Below are 12515 nucleotides of genomic sequence, written 5' to 3' on the forward strand. Positions count from 1 at the left end.
CCTACACCAATAAACTATTTGTATTTATTAAAAAGCCTTTTGGCAGTCGCTGACGGCCGTGTGGCCTAATGGATAAGGCATCTGACTTCGGATCAGGGGATTGCAGGTTCGAGTCCTGCCACGGTCGTTTGTTTTGTTGACAGTGTATGCTTTCTCACGTGTTTCTCGCATTATATTACGAATATACAATGCCAGGTGCAAAAGTAAACGCTGGTCTAACAATATATCATCGTGTGTTTTGCTTTTTCTAAACAATGGGTGCTACATAAACAAGGAACTTGGTTTATGAGATGCACAGGAGTCTAAAAAAATAAAATGGAAAGCACCCAATCGAGGGCGGCTCATGGCCAACTGGTTAGCGCGTCAGCCTCACAGTGCAGAGGGGCAGGGTTCGATTACAGCTCGGTCTTCCTGTGTGGAGTTTGCGTGTTCTCCCCATCCCTGCGTGGGTTTTCTCCGGGTACTCCGGTTTCCTCCCACTTTTCAAAAACCTGTGTGGCAGTTTAATGGAACGCTCTAAATTGTCCCTTGTTGTGAGTGTGAGTGCTGATGGTTGTTTGTGTATGTCTAACCTGCGAGTGGCTGGCAACTAGTTCAGAGTGTTCAACAGAGTCCTGAGTTTTGATTTTGACATCTGCACAATAAATGTTCTCAAAATGACATTACAGTAGATCTTGGATTTTTTTTAATCAAGCCAAAACAGAGAACTCACTATCAAGCCCATTAAATAGTGCAGATGTGTTATACTCTTTTTTTTGCCGATGTTTCATTCAGAGGGCCATTATGAACCTAAATAAATGTATAATCGCCTCATATTGCATACTCAACAAATCTACGACTAACTAGTTTTAAAATCAGAGTCCGGTAAATACTATGTTCTCAAATGTTATTATTTGGATTTTAAAAGGGGTATTGGAAGCCAAAAAAAAGTTTGCAATATCCATTCACCCATTTTCAACACCACTTATCTTGAACACTGTCGCGGGAGTTCTGGAGCATATCCCAGTTGACTTCATGCAAAAGGTAGACTAACATCTGCAATAGACTCCAATCAATATGTGCAAACGTCTCAAAGTTTACACGTAGAATTTCAATGAGATTAAACGTAAAATAACAGCAATGAGTAAAGAAGCGATAATATATTCATGTGATCTCTCAAGGTTTTTTCTTCTTGAATTGAAGACAAAAATCAGTATTATTTTGCAATCGGGCCCTCAAATAACATGAATGTGGGGTTAAAAAAAAAAAATCTGGACAAAAAGACTTATTTTCGAAGAGCACCCTCCCACCACTTTTAACACTCTTCGGAGCCCCTGGACTCTGTGATTGGTCAGAGAGGGCGAGCTGGTTGTGACGTCATCCCGGAGTGGCTTGAGTGACAGCGCGCAAGCTGGAGGAGAGGGAGAAGGTGGATGAACGAGGATGGAAGAGGACAATTTACCTGGGCCTCATGCTAGAAAAACACCCTTGTGGCAAATTCAAGTCGACTGTTGGTCAGGGACATTACAGCCCGGGCTTACAATTAGGTAAGCGAATGTTTTTAAAGGAGACGATTATGCCTACATCACGTTTTACCTGCTTAACACCATGTGTCTTACTGATGTGGGGCATTCAGGGAACGCATGATGTACGCTCTCACTTTCCGGAAAAAAAAACATAAAACGTAGCCATTAATAATTAAATATAATAGTGTTCTACTCAATAATACTGCACGCTTATAATATAATAATATAAATCTTTTGGCCTGAAACATTGCCTTGTGTGCCTAACCCAATAGTTGTCGAAGTAGGCCAATGACATAAGTCTAATTAAAAGTGAAGATATGGGGCTATTAAAAAACGTCATGGAGTCAAAACGAAGTAATTGGGGCGAGTTAGAAAAGACGGTCACGGTGATCTGACGTCTCGCGCCTTCGCCCCCTTTTTTGCTTTCCTTTTTTCTTTCTTTCTTTAGTGCGTTCTAACCTTGATGAGCACAACGTGAGTTTGAACACGTCCAAGTGTGAAGCAGAGGTTGTCGACGTTCGAAAAATACTTCACACGCAATTTCCTCAACATCAAAGATGTCCCGTAATATTCGTAGAAATGCACATTTTATCCCACGTCTCTAACGTAAGAAAATATATCAACCACCGTTTGAATTACAATTCCTTCCATGACGTTTTTATTTTATTAATTAGCGTGAAATAGGCCACCAGGCTTTTCGGCCTTTTTTTTTTTTGCCTTTAATAAGTGTGCATGTTTTACAGATACTTTATATACCTACTGTATTATTAATTTGGCGGATTAGAATACGATTAATAGTGACCTGATTATGATAACAATATTATATTTTGTGGGCTCTTTATAATGTAACAACATGTATTTAACAAAATATTTGAAAAATATGTCCTCGTTTCCTTAGCTGTGTGTTTTATGGTTATTTTGTAAAATGCTGTAAATCCATTTGTACTCATTTTTGGAAAAAAACACTGACACATTTTTGCCTCCTCTAGATGATAAGTGGTAACCTGTGTGGTTAAAGCAATCAGATGTTTTGGGAGTCTGTTTCTGTCTTTGGTTATCTAGCTGTATGAGTGTTAAATTCCTGTCATAAAGCTAGATAACCGAATGTAGGAATGACTCCCGTAATTAACGTTGAGGGAGAAAGCAAGAAAGAGCGAAGACTGGCCTTTACCTCAAAGGTAAGGATTGTTCTACATTATGTGCTTGTTCATTTAATTTTGCAGTTGAAAAATAATGCTATATATTTCATGCACAAATATCTTTGATTAACAAGCAGACCGTAGGTAAGCTACTAATTTTCCTTACATATTCAAACACACTCATATACCACAGCACTTAACAACGTACACAACCTAAATGAGAATGACAAATACTGTACTTGTAGCAGTAAAAAGAAACCAAGGATACAGTGTAGCGTGTGCATAATAAACATGACAGTTTGCAATGCTATCATATCATAGTGTAATGTCGAAAAGTAGTGCTGTAAACTGCCATGAGAAAGATTGTCAAGTAGAGAAATATCTATAGACCAGGATTGAAAAATGTCATGATCGATCTTATCTAATAATATGACTATAATTAAAATGTAATTATGGCACAATGAATGACCACACCGTAATAATTCAAATCATATTACGTGTGCAGACATATAGATTGGAATGTGTAAAATCTTTGGGTATAATTGGATTTCACACAAGTTTGTTTTGAGGATGCACATCACCAAGCCACTAATCAAATCAGCGATACGAAGAGCTGGTTTTAAACAGGTTTGGATCCCAAGTTGTGCATTGGGCTCGCCTGGCATCATTGTTGTAGAAGTAAAGACACACACATTGGGCACGTTGTTTAGTGCAGACTTAATAAATATTCACAGGAAATGACTAAACAGCGAATGAACTAGATTGGTGTGTAAGCTTGTCATAAAGTGCCAACGTGAATCTTTTCATTTAATTTAAATGTAAAACATCTCTAGCGCGCTTTGTTGACAGAAGAAAGAAAGGGGGAAACGAGTGCTTTGTGCTGGCATTAATGTTTCCAGGACTACTAATAATGCAGTGGAGTGGTGTAGGACCCTCTGCAGAACAGGGTTTAAAAAAACACTTGGCATTTGTGTTTAAAAGCTGTAACGAATCTTTAGAGTCTTTGAGATAGATTGGAGCGGGCCTCAATGAGAGGGGCCGCCCCATCCTGTAGACAGGAGCTGAACTTTTCAACTTGCTCCTTGAGTGTGATGCAGTCCATATCCACGTGAGCCACTAAAGCCTGAAGAGCACCGGTGTGAGATGAGCTTGCATTCAGCGCGTTAACTACCTATTGCAGTGGAGCTCGCTGTCTAATTGCTTCGTTTCACTTGCGGGATATTAGCGATGCGAAAGGGGCTGTGGTCCGAGCCTCTTCCTGTTCATGGTGTCTTTATTTATGGGATGCTCCAAGGCACCATTGTGTCTTCCTTTGTACCTCTAGCCCATGAATGATTCTTCACCGCCGTTCTCGCTTTGGTGATGAGCAGCTGAATTATAAACCCAGGTTCACAGCAACGTTTAATCACCTGTATGAGAATCAAGCATCCAAACGTGCATCGCTTCTCTTTGTGTAGCTTTCATCACAACCAACAATTCAATGCGGGCTTGTTTTCTAAACCCTGATTGATGTTGTCGTTACAGAGTTTCAATTAGCGCCGTTCTTCTTGAAAAGACGGTGGAGGCATTGTTCAGCGGAAAAGAGGACGAGGTCGTCGCGCTTCCTCCGCCCTCTCTTCTTTTTGCCCAGAAGCCATGGTATGCCATCTGCACTGCCAGTGACAGACACTGCGCCTATGCCAGGAGGCAGACAAAGGCCTTGGCCGATCTCGGATCCTGGCTGTGGGCGGAGAAGCCATCTTGGGCAATCTTGCAGTGATATTTAAAATGGCTGGGCTGACGTACAAGGTGGGTTGCATCATCCTTTTTATGTAGGGTAACGTTGGCTTTTGGTGGGAGCAGTGGGAGGACGAATGCTGAGTGTGTATGCGTGCGTGTGTGTGAGTGCACGGACTGATGTCAACGTGGATGAAGAAAAGATGAGTTCCTTATTTCTTCCCCAATCGCACACGCACACACACGTACACTCTCACACTCACATGGCCTTCCCCCTTTTTCATCTGTTCTCTTCCTGCTAATTAGCAGTTAGTGGGGGGTGGGGGGAGTGATAGGAAGGGGGCTGGGTAGCAAACAAAATTAATGAGCTGGCACTGGTTGAAGGAAAGCTGCCACCCTCTCTTGTCACGCTGCTCCTTTGCACACAGCATGATGGATGACACCTGGCACATACACGTTACAAAGTGTGTATATATATATATATATATATATATATACACACACACACGCACGCACGCACGCACGCACGCACGCACGCACGCACGCTTGTGTTTTTACAATCCTAGTTTATAGGTGAAATAGACTCCTAAATTTTATGTTGTCGAAAAACATTTTTGGTAAATTGACTCATTGATGTCGTTCAATTTCAAGCCGTTTAGTTTCATTACTTTGATTGACTGATCATTTTCTATGTTAAAGTATTGTGAAAGATAATGAAACAGCCATACAACCTCTCCCAAAAGTCTCCCCAAATCAAACAGCAAACATCTGATGCCACCAAATATGAACAAATCCCTGCCACTTGACACACTCAAGGTGTCGCGTAAAAAAGTTTATATATATAAAAGCTTTTTTTCTCACAATGGAGAAATTCCCATCGTAAACGTAAAAAGATTTAAACAAAATAATGGAGATGAGCAGAAATGAAGATGCCAATCTCATCATATATACACACACACACACACACACACACACACACACACACACGCACACACACACACACACACACACACACACACACACACACACACACACACACACACACACACAGGTTGTCATATTTCAACACATCTGTGTAAAATATTCAGCTGTTACCAAGGTAATGTTGCTCAGTATTGGTTACACTCAGAAAGGGTTTCATCCATTCAACAATATGTTTATTACTGTGGCTTCAGGTTGTAGTGGTGAACAACAATACAGCACTACAACGAGAGGAACACTTCTCGTGTTCTGTTGACCTCATTTTGTAACATAAGAGTCATGATTTTTTACAACAGCAACAGCTGTGCTGTCGGGATGTTCTACACCTGCATTCATATCCACATTATTAAATGAAGTGTCATAATTGAGCATTATTAATTTGTCCTGGTTGAATTTTTGATTAAGTTCTTATGTATTGTGACTATCGGTTAACTGCTGTGGCGTCTCTGCAGTCAGGAGTAGCAAGCGGGAAGACGTGAACGTGTGTCCACCGTCAACGTGCGCAGCTGCCGTGCACGTGTGTTAATGAACAGCGTTGTGCGTTTTCACATTATCATTCAAGTCTGCTCGCTCTCGCTCACTGCCCTCTCAATAGCTGGTAAGCGCCCCCGTACCCCCTCACACACACACACACACACACACACACACACACACACACACACACACACACACACACACACATACACACACACACACACACACTCTGCTGACACCCCGCCACACCTGCCCCCCTCCAAAAAAGCTTGCTTTCCCACAATTGTGAGAGCTGGTGCCGCAGCGGGCCCGGCCTGGGGGGCAGGGTGGGAAAGGCCCTCCAGACTAGACATGAGCAGATGCCTGAGACATTAGACTGTCGTACGGAGCACCGAGGTCGGGTGAGGCGCTGAGTTTTAATGTGTTTGCAAGTGTATGCGTGTTTGATATGTGTGCGTTGGGGAGTGGGGGCGGCGCGGGCCCTGGAGTGCCACCTGACTGTTCATTAGTCTATTCAGCCCCCTCTGCATGTCTGAAAGGCACGGTGATGCCATGCTGTTTTTCTCTGCCAATTGAGCGGGATTCAACATGCATTCATGCAAAGTACACCACATGCACGCAGTCACCGACCTACACCTTGTCACTCTCTCCTTGGCCTTTATCAGAGGTGGAATGCAATTAGAAATCAGCCGCACATTCATAGTCTCAATCTGATTGTATGTTGCCTGCAAAACCTTTGGACTCGAAATGGCACAAGCCTATCCGTGCCTGTGAAACAGCCAGCATGACAGGCCCAATGATGTATCTCACTGATAATCTCTCACAATGAACCACACGGATGCAGATTTTGTAAGGTACACACATATCTGTTAAAATAAATAAATAAATAAAATTGTTGCATTCATATATGGTGAAAATATATTCTTCACTTGATTACATAGGTCCGGATAAGAGGGAAGCCCTGATACAAAGGTCGATTGTGAATCAATCGTGTCACTCGTACAAAACACATTTACGTGATGCAAATGTCTCACCTCATCTGAATGTGAACACCCTTAATCTAGACAGCTCCAAACTGCACACATTCATAGACGCCCTGCTTCGTGAACCACACATACTGAAAAAAACAAATGGTCGCATACAATTGGGTTAACTAACAAACAGACGAGAATGAAACGCGACCGATCAAGATGGGGTTACAATGAGTATAGGTGAACATGAAATTCAGTTGGGAGGTCTGTTGCATAGGCACGGTATGACCACATCTCCTCAAAGAAGAGTAACATATACTGTAGCTATTTTTCCCTTTGCTTTTGCGACAGATCACGTGAAGTTAGTCATGTTATAATTTAGGTACCTGGTGATTGAATACGAACATCTGTTTAATCTGAAAACATAAAGTGTTTTCAATCAAGACTATCCATCTGGCCAGGAAAGAGGATTTAGGACATCGGTGTGTAGAGTTCTCTACACCACGTGCATTCAAATATTGACAGTCTCTGTTCTCGAGTGCATTAAATGAATTCACATGCAGTTTGTGGTAGAACTAACTTAATGTGTGTGTGTGTGTGTGTGTGTGTGTGTGTCTCTCTGTCTGTCTGTCTCTCTCTCTCTCTCTCGCGCTCTCTCTTGCTCTCTTCTCTCTCTATATATATAGGACTACACAGTATATCTAAAAAATTTCATCAGCGTGATAATTGCCCATGTAGAATACGTTCCATAGAACTGTATGCTTTTATCTGACTTCGACCAATAATATACAACCCTAATGTCCATCACCGTCCAACACTAGCACAAAATAACTTCTGCATACAAAAAGTTATTACTGTGCACTTAATTAGTTAAGAATACATGAAGACTGCTTATTTTTCCGCATGAAAACAAAATCATTCAGTACATATTAAATATCGAAATTGCGAGATTCAACACCCATTTCGTATGTTGCATATTGCAATATCGTGTGTTTGTGTGATGCATGTTGCCAGAGGGTTAGACATACAGAATGTCTTTCTTGTCATGTTCCACAAGAGCAATGACATTTAAAGCACTACAAAAACAGTCATGTTTTTCTAACTAATGAATATGAATAAATGGGGGACAGAATATTATTGCATGTGTTGCCTATTGACATGAGGATAAGCACATTAGTTTGACGATAGATAGGAGTCATTTGTTTGTCCATGTAAAAAAAAAACACTCTTTTATGACCCTTGAAGGTCCTCCCGAGGCTCTAGCAAATCTTTGGATCTGCCACTGCCATATGAATGTTTAACACGCTGTAATATTTAATGCTCAGCTCACGGGCACAACCTGAGAGTGTGGGATGATTTGCCATGTGGGTCAAGCGAGGCTCACACGGGCTCCTTTAATGCAATGTGGATTAATCTGGCGCAAAGCTCAACGTTAAGTATCTTAAAGAAGGATGGCGAGACACTTGCTGGGATTATGAGGAATCCCTGAGTGCAGGTCCTGCAGGGGAGGAGAATTAGGTGACTATGCCTTTAATACTTCTGTGTAATCATTCCTTCCAGCGTGACGAGTATTGGCTGCGCTCTTGCTAAGACGTGATCATTTATCAGTTTGACTCAACAGTTCTCCGGTGCTATAAGTTCAAGTTCATGGGTGCGGCCGCCGAGTGCGAGAGGAGACGGCGGTGGTCCCTGCATGCCTGTTTGGGGTTACATAGCCTTTGACCTCTGCTGCCGTTGCTATGGGGAAGAGGCTGGCGGGCGCAGTAATGTACGAATGAAAAGGCCGAACTGTCACTGCTCTGCAGCTCACACACACACACACACACGCACACGCACACGCACACACACACTAAACTTCCATTCACATTCTCTCGCGATGTCAGCTGCAAGAAAGCAGTTTATGTTTGTTGTAATTCATCCAAGCTGCAAGCCCATTCATGTGAGCAGCCTTTATGTGTAGTGTGAGCTTGCAAGGCACTAAATACACCACTTGTCAGATGGTGCGCCTTCGTATTTCAAACAAGAATACTCCTAAAATCATCATTTCAAGTCAGAAGGAGTGATGGACATTTTCCTTGTGAGACACTGAAAAACACATTGGCACTTTGAACAAAACCTCCAATATATACTGAAATAGTTTAGAGTACAGTTTGGTCTAAACGTATTTGGGCAAAGAGTCTTTTATTTCCCCTCCAAATGATTTTGAAATGAATATAATCCAAGATGTGATTGAACTGGAGACTCATATGACATGAGCCCAGATTGCCATTTCACGCAAAAGGTCTCCATTTTCAAGGATATGGACCGAGTGACATGTTTATTACTGCCCTGCGTGTGACGCACCGGTGTCACTGTCATTCCATCCAAGTATTATAAATGACAGCTATATACAATGATGTCACTTTTCCCCAAACGGAGGCAATCTGTAGAAAAGGGTTTTGTGGTAAATAACATTTTGTGAAACTCCTTGAAAGAAAGCTCGACATCTTTCATGTCCATTGTGGCGGTGTATGTTTTTTTTTTTTTTGTAAGCATTTTATTACTTCTGAGAAACCGGCAAGCCGGCTGATTGGAATAAGTGCACGTCTCCATGTCCCCTTCGTAAATATGTGAAAGTGTGGCCTCATTTAAGGTTGCATTCATTCAGGGGAGGGGGTGCTCACGAATAAAGGAGTGTGTATTTGCATATGCTGTATGCTGTCTGCAGAAAATAAAAGGAGCTGGCAAAAAAAAAAAAAAAAAGATATCAGAGGTGGACAAAGAACAAGGACAAATCCTTCATTGTAGGCTTGGTGGGAGAAAAGGCTCGTGTGAATTGGGGAGTGGGTGAAAATTGACAGAGAAAGAGTTGAGCCTGGTTCCCCGTGGGGATAAAAGCCTTAAGACCCCTCCATGATAAAGTCAGAAAATAAGAGAGAAAAACAACATGTAAATACAGAGGCTAAAAAAAACCAAACTCTGCTGATGTTTCTTATTTACCTTCATGCACCCTTTTCAAGAACGTAGTTATGCAATTATTTAAACATATCGATGCACTTGTATTGACAATTTTTTTTTGTTTCATAAAAAATGTTACATTTTGTGCAGGATTGAAAAGGCTCCTTTTCTTTCTTTATGTCCCCAGGTTGAAGATGACAAGCAGTGGAATAACTCCAGCCTGCACATATTTGGGACCAAAGTCATCACACCATTTTTTTTTTGTTCAAGGATAATACCTCAACTCAAACCACGATGTTTTTTTCAATTAAAACGTTACTGCACTTTCTTATGTAAAACGTGTTCATCTTAAATTCTGCAAATAAAAAAACCCGCAAAACCTGTTTACAATTTGTTTTCAATGTGATTTGTTTCAAGAACATTGTAAAATAAATAAAACTCTGCTTTTAACCCCCCCCCCCCTTCCGTCCCAAATGATGAATACTTCTGTATTCTGACAAAAACAACAAAATGAAATAAACGCACAACGGTCTAAATCATGTTTAGGGAAAAAGGCATGCATGCGCAGTGCTTTCATGTTGATAGCAATGTATTTAAATCATAAAATGGTTTCATTCATCGAAAGAAGCTGGCCTTAGGAAATGCGCTGTACAAGCTTTGCGTGCGCTTTTTCTTTTTTTGGGGAGCCCATTACGTGAATCAGACTGTGCACAATTGGCAGGAGCTGCACCTGTGATTAAAATGGGTCCAACATCTTCTTGTTCGTTTATTAATTTATTTTGAAGCAGGGCGGTTTTAGGTTGAACATAAAAGGAGGAAGGTTCGATCGAATGGCGTGGCGCGACGCCTGGTTTTCACCCAAACAAACAGCACATGAATAGACCCGCACACAAACGCGCGGGTACGCGCAGACGGGTCAACGCGGGATTGAGACCGCATCTCTTTCTTTAAAGGAATGAAAAACGAATGCGATGCAGGCATTAATAGGAGCCCGTTCACGTACTTTGAAGGCCCAAACGAATGTCCAGAAACGAATCTCTTCATGTCAGGGCTCAGTGGATTATTCAGATCCACGGCGTGTGTAACGTAATGTTGATGTATTAAAATAAAAATGCCTTGCACGATTAAAGTTAAAATGTCAACAGCTTTCATATTTGACGTTTGTGAAAAATTGAAAACGTTCTTAAATTTTGACATTTTACATGCAATCGATCCACTGAAACAAAATATACAAAATGTAAAGGCATCGTGTAAAGTAGCACAGACGCATCATCTACGACGATACAAGCTAATATAATTTAATATACCGTAATGGAATACAGTGTAATGTAATGCATGTGCCTAGCAGCCTTGCCCCTCCACGACTATAGTGAGGAGAGCAGTAGAGGGACTTCATCACATAAAACAATACCAGCCTGTATAAAACTAAATTCAAGTGAAAACAAGTGACAAAAGATTGTTTGACAAATTTCGATTTTCTTGCACAAATATACACAAATAAATGTGGACATTAATTCAATGAATCGTAAAATGAGATGGCAAATGTGAAAAAATACTTCCCACCTCCCCCCATCGAAAAGCTTTTTAGTGATTCCATGAAGGTGGGGAGTTGTGCATGTTTTCGTTGTGTCTCAATAATTGTAGCAATTCATTTCTGGTTGAATGCAAAGCAATTAGTGAAACCAGCCTCTGGAATGTTGAAATAAACACATTAATAAAAGTGCTTCACTGGTGTGATTTTATTCATTAAAAACTTCTTGTGTGCTTTCAAACCTGTATGCTCCACAAATAAATGTTGCCATTAATCAAGACTCCCAATCGTCTGTATTGACCACGTCGGCCAAAAACATTTCGCTATTTGTTTTGGCGAAGTACTTACAGGACATCAGGGGTCCGAGGTCATGACCAGGATGGTCCCCCAGAGCACAATAAACAGACCAGAGAGATGCTGAGGTCAGGAGCCAGTGTCAAAGGGCAAGGGCTGCTAATTAAGAGGCCATTTCCAGCCATTCCCCGGTGACCGCTGCACTGAGATTGCACTGACCGCTTAAGTACACAGAAAAACCAGCATCAAATTCAGAAAACTAGATGAATAAATGGCAACGAAACTGCAAAAGAGGAAAACGAGGAGTGCATTTAACACTATGGAAGTTGTACCAAATAGTTTGGAATATGGTCCAAAAGCAAGCGATTTTCTGCAGATGAGATCTTAGATGTTTCAAAGAACCACTGCAGCAAGACTTGAATGAATTCTGTCCACAAAGTCTCCACGTTTTGGAGGGAAAGTTGCTTGGAGCTGTTTGTGCCTGCAGTGAAAGAGTCTGGAAGCGAACCTTTAGCATAAGAATGGAAACGGGGTCTGTGAACTTCTCTGAAGCCGACCTCCCTCCCACCATGTGACCAGTGGGCCATTCTTTGGAGCCTTGGCCTTGGCCTAAACTCCCAATCGAGCTGATTTAACGTATCCTACAAGGCTTTCCTCATGCATGCACCCCTTCCACACACGTTTCGTGCCTTGCCCTATGAATGGACCCAGGCCTCGAAATAACAGGGCGGCCTTTCTCCCATTGGGTCATTATGCAATTAGTTTTCCTCTCAGATAGACTGGAATGACCTCAATTTTTGGATTAGTTAAAGTATCTCCATCCAAACATTGAAATGTTTATTTATTACTTTGTTTACTAATTATCACAAATTACTTTTTTGTAAAGGCAATTAATGCTCAGTTCTGTCTCATAGTTTAACTCTTGAACGTAGAAGCTAAATGGCACCATTGTGTGTGTGTGTGTGTG

General features: G+C 41.5%; 1 long non-coding RNA gene and 1 other non-coding gene across 3 annotated transcripts; both read left to right on the forward strand.

Annotated features, from left to right (window-relative positions):
* Window positions 1-54: 54 nt before the first annotated feature.
* On the forward strand, window positions 55-127 carry trnar-ucg (transfer RNA arginine (anticodon UCG)). Its single transcript has one exon. It is a non-coding gene; the product is annotated as a tRNA-Arg (tRNA).
* A 1265-nt stretch (window positions 128-1392) lies between these two features.
* LOC109530373 (uncharacterized) lies at window positions 1393-11455 on the forward strand. Of its 2 annotated transcripts, XR_002171003.1 has the most exons (4): window positions 1393-1526; window positions 2495-2683; window positions 4169-4432; window positions 9911-11455. It is a non-coding gene; the product is annotated as an uncharacterized LOC109530373 (long non-coding RNA). The 2 variants fall into 2 exon arrangements; XR_002171002.1 differs by lacking the exon at window positions 1393-1526 and having other exon boundaries at window positions 2415-2683.
* The last annotated feature ends 1060 nt before the right edge of the window (window positions 11456-12515 follow it).

This window comes from Hippocampus comes, unplaced genomic scaffold, assembly GCF_001891065.2.
Source record: "Hippocampus comes isolate QL1 unplaced genomic scaffold, H_comes_QL1_v1.1 scaffold104, whole genome shotgun sequence".
Classification (NCBI taxonomy): domain Eukaryota; kingdom Metazoa; phylum Chordata; class Actinopteri; order Syngnathiformes; family Syngnathidae; genus Hippocampus; species Hippocampus comes.